We start from the raw sequence: 5,272 nt of genomic DNA on the forward strand, positions 1-5,272 counted from the left end.
ATGGGAAGCCTCCACCAGGCTCCCACCCATGTCTACCACCCCCCCACCGCCCAGCAGTGCAGGGGCAGCCTCCACCAGGCCCCCACTCATGTCCAACTCATGTCTCCCTGCACCCCCAACCCCCAGCACTGTGGGGCACCTGCCACCAGGCCCCCACTCATGTCACCTATCACCCCCACCCCCCAGCCACCATGGGCAGCCTCCACCAGGCCCCCACCCATGTCTCCCACCATCCCCACCCCCCAGCAGTGCAGGGGCAGCACCCACCAGGCCCCCACTCATGTCTCCCACCACCCCCACCCCCCAGCCACCATGGGCAGCCTCCACCAGGCTCCTACCCATGTCTACCACCACCCCCACCCCCAGCAGTGCAGGGACAGCCTCCACCAGGCCCCCACTCATGTCTCCCACCCACCCCACCCACCAGCACTGTGGGGCACCCTCCACCAGGCCCCCACTCATGTCTCCCTGCACCCCCACCCCCCAGCACTGTGGGGTACCTGCCACCAGGCACCCACTCATGTCCCCCAGCACCCCCACCCCCCAGCACTGAGGGGCACCCTCCACCAGGCCCCCACTCATGTCTCCCTGCACCCCCACCTCCCAGCACTGTGGGGCACCTGCCACCAGGCCCCCACTCATGTCTCCCACCACCCACACCCCCCCCAGCACTGAGGGGCACCCTCCACCAGGCCCCCACTCATGTCTCCCACCCACCCCCACCCCCCAGCACTGAGGGGCACCCTCCACCAGGCCCCCACTCATGTCTCCCACCACCCCCACCTCCCAGCCACCATGGGCAGCCTCCACCAGGCTCCCACCCATGTCTACCACCCCCCCCACCCCCCAGCAGTGCAAGGGCAGCCTCCACCAGGCCCCCACACATGTCCCCCTGCACCCCCACCCCCCAGCCACCAGGGGCAGCCTCCAAGAGGCCCCACCCATGTCTACCACCACCCCCACCCCCCAGCAGTGCAGGGGCAGCCTCCACCAGGCCCCCACTCATGTCCCCCACCACCCCCACCACCCAGCAGTGCAGGGGCAGCCTCCACCAGGCTCCCACTCATGTCTCCCACCACCCCCACCCCCAGCCACCATGGGCAGCCTCCACCAGGCTCCCACCCATGTCTACCACCACCCCCACCCCCCAGCAGTGCAGGGGCACCCTCCACCAGGCCCCCACTCATGTCCAACTCATGTCTCCCTGCACCCCCACGCCCCAGCACTGTGGGGCACCTGTCACCAGCCCCCACTCATGTCCCCTATCACCCCCACCCCAAAGCCACCATGTGCAGCCTCCACCAGGCCCCCACTCATGTCTCCCACCACCCCCACACCCAAGCAGTGCAGGGGCAGCCTCCACCAGGCCCCCACTCATGTCTCCGACCACCCCCACCCCCCAGCCACCATGGGCAGCCTCCACCAGGCTCCCACCCATGTCTACCACCACCCCCACCCCCCAGCAGTGCAGGGGCACCCTCCACCAGGCCCCCACTCATGTCTCCCACCCACCCCCACCCACCAGCACTGAGGGGCACCCTCCACCAGGCCCCCACTCATGTCTCCCTGCACCCCCACCCCCCAGCACTGTGGGGCACCTGCCACCAGGCCCCCACTCATGTCTCCCACCCCCACCCCACCCAGCACTGAGGGGCACCCTCCACCAGGCCCCCACTCATGTCTCCCAACCACCCCCACCCCCCAGCACTGAGGGGCACCCTCCACTAGGCCCCCACTCATGTCTCCCACCACCCCACCCCCCCAGCCACCATGGGCAGCCTCCACCAGGCCCCCACTCATGTCTCCCACCACCCCACCCTCCAGCAATGCAGGGGCAGCCTCCACCAGGCCCCCACTCATGTACAACTCATGTCTCCCTGCACCCCCACCCCCTAGCACTGTGGGGCACCTGCCACCAGGCCCCCACTCATGTCCCCTATCACCCCCACCCCCCGGCCACCATGGGCAGCCTCCACCAGGCCCCCACTCATGTCTCCCACCACCCCCACCCCCCAGCAGTGCAGAGGCAGCCTCCACCAGGCCCCCACTCATGTCTCCCACCACCCCCACCCCCCAGCCACCATGGGCAACCTCCGCCAGGCTCCCACCCATGTCTACTACCACCCCCACCCCCCAGCAGTGCAGGGGCAGCCTCCACCAGGCCCCCACTCATGTCTCCCACCCACCCCCACCCCCCAGCACTGAGGGGCACCCTCCACCAGGCCCCCACTCATGTCCCCTATCACCCCCATCCCCCAGCCACCAGGGGCAGCCTCCACCAGGCACCCACTCATGTTCCCTATCACCCCCACCCCCCCAGCCACCAGGGGCAGCCTCCACCAGGCCCCCACTCATGTCTCCCACCACCCCCACCCCCAGCAGTGCAGGGGCAGCCTCCACCAGGCCGCCACTCATGTCTCCCACCACTCCCACCCCCCAGCCACCATGGGCAGCCTCCACCAGGCTCCCACCCATGTCTACCACCACCCCCACCCCCCCAGCAGTGCAGGGGCACCCTCCACCAGGCCCCCACTCATGTCTCCCACCCACCCCCACCCCCTCAGCACTGAGGGGCACCCTCCACCAGGCTCCCACTCATGTCTCCCACCCACCAGGCCCCCACTCATGTCTCCCACCCCCCACACCCCCCCCAGCACGTGGGGGCACCCTCCACCAGGCCCCCACTCATGTCTCCCACTCACCCCCATCCCCCAGCACTGAGGGGCACCCTCCACCAGGCCCCCACTCATGTCTCCCACCACCCCTACCCCCCAGCCACCATGGGCAGCCTCCACCAGGCCCCCACTCATGTCTCCCACCCCCACCCCCCCCAGCACTGAGGGGCACCCTCCACCAGGCCCCCACTCATGTCTCCCACCCACCCCCACCCCCCAGCACTGAGGGGCACCCTCCACCAGGCCCCCACTCATGTCTCCCACCACCCCTACCCCCCAGCCACCATGGGCAGCCTCCACCAGGCCCCCACTCATGTCCAACTCATGTCTCCCTGCACCCCCACCCCACAGCACTGTGGGGCACCTGCCACCAGGCCCCCACTCATGTCCCCTATCACCCCCACCCCCCAGCCACCATGGGCAGCCTAAACCAGCCCCCCACTCATGTCTCCCACCACCCGACCCCCCAGCAGTGCAGGGGCAGCCTCCACCAGGCCCCCACTCATGTCTCCCACCACCCCCACCCCCCAGCCACCATGGGCAGCCTCCACCAGGCTCCCACCCATGTCTACCACCACCCCCACCCCCCAGCAGTGCAGCGGCACCCTCCACCAGGCCCCCACTCATGTCACCCACCCACCCCCTCCACCCAGCACTGAGGGGCACCCTCCACTCATGTCCCCCTGCACCCAGGTCCTCACAATCCCCAATCATGTGCGTTATGGTCAGCCTCCACAGCCAAAAGGCCCTACCAAGTAACCCATTCACCCACATGGAAAAGGAAATTACATGTTATACCCCGAATGTTCATAAAGCAAATGAACCCATGTCCGTCACACACAATGGTTGCAATTGAATGGGAAAACACCCAACATGACATGCATGAAACCAATGAGATGATACCACACAGTATGAAAACAAAATTGTATTAAAAAAAATTGAATGCAAATGAAATGAAACAAACTACAATGGCAATAAAAAAAAGATAAACTGCATGTCCGTCAAAAAAAATTAAAACTACAAATCCCAATTCAAAAAAATGTTGTCCAAAGTCACATTAAAAATAAAATCAATCGAAGAGAGAAAAATAAATGCAAAGACCATTGCTCCATGGTGAATAAATAAAAACTAAAAAAATAAAACAATCCAATGAAGAACTATGTACAAAACATCCAAGGGTCCATGAGCCCAACTGAACAAAGGAAACCTACAAAAAACCCTAACTAAAATGCAACTATATACAAAAAGTGGAGCAGTGTCCGTCGACTCCAAATCATAAGAAGAAACAAAGGAAACCTAAAACTAAAGAACTATATACAAAGGGGGCGGGCAGGTCCAGCGGCTCACTCCGTGGTGTTCCGGGCCAGGGCATCATCAAACTCCTCTTCGATGTCCCGGAGGCGGTCCTGTTACATGGCCCAGAGGGTCCGCAGGGACGACGCCATCTCCTCCTCCAACCCCTTGCGGATTGCCTTGAGGCACTCGGCCCGCCTCAGGGCCCTCCGCATGGAGTTCTCCGCCCTGACCATCGTGAGCCGCGCCTCTTCCGCCCGCTGCCGCTCCGCACCTATCTGCTGGCCCAACCGCAGCCACACGGAAGACACTTCCCGTCCTGGGTCCTCCTGCCCTCCGGCCAATGCCTGCCCCTCTGTTGTTGATGGCCCCGAGCCATGATGCCTCCCACGTTGACTCTGCTGCTGCGTCCGACGCAACCACCTCTGCCAGCACGACGGCATCCAGGCTGATGGAATCCACCGACGCCGTCGTGCACATGCCCTGCCTGATGATGCCGGCACACCCTCCATCTGCTGGGGTACAGTTGCGGTGGTGTCCACCCCTGCTGGACCTCCGACTCCCGACTGTGGCAGGGATGGGATCCCCACCGAGCTGGCTGCATTGGTCAGGGCAGGTCCACAGCGGGCCCTGGTGGCATCTGGGCCGGAAGACGGCAAGGAGAACGACCGGCGTATAGCCTCCACAGAGCAGTAGAGGGCCGCCAGATTGGCCGACACATGCAGGAAACCCCTGAACATGGAAGATCCCAATTGGGCCACGTCGGCACGGTGCTCTTCATGATGACGTGCGTGCTCCTCCCGGGAAGCACGCACGTCATCACGAATTGCACCCGTGCGTATCGTGACCCCAATCAGGAACTTCTCTATACGGCCAAGGGTCCCCTCGTCCGCAGGTGGAGGGGAGTCAGGTGACATGGACATCCCCTCTACCTGCGGACGGGCCTGGGATGGGGCATCCCTGCTGGTGCATGATGGTGCACTCACAGGGTCAGGGACAGCGACATGCACAGGCCCCTCCACGGTGACCTGTGCTGCCTCCTGCCCCTGCCCCTGGACTGCACCACTTGCACCAGCAGGGATGCCCCCACCAGGCCCCATGTGCGCCTCAGTGGCGGCCTCCTCCTCCTCTATGGAAACCACCAACCTGGATGGCTCCTCACCGTCTTCCGCCGTAGCAGGCCCCTGTGGGGGCTCACCCACCCCTTCCGCTGCAGCCGTGGGGGCATCCCGCCGCCTTGCTCCACAGTGCCGTCTCCGCCCTCTTCTTCACTAGCCGCTGCGTAGAGGGAGACATAGAACACA

This window comes from Ambystoma mexicanum, chromosome 4q, assembly GCF_040938575.1.
Source record: "Ambystoma mexicanum isolate Mex_15411 chromosome 4q, UKY_AmexF1_1, whole genome shotgun sequence".
Lineage (NCBI taxonomy): Eukaryota > Metazoa > Chordata > Amphibia > Caudata > Ambystomatidae > Ambystoma > Ambystoma mexicanum.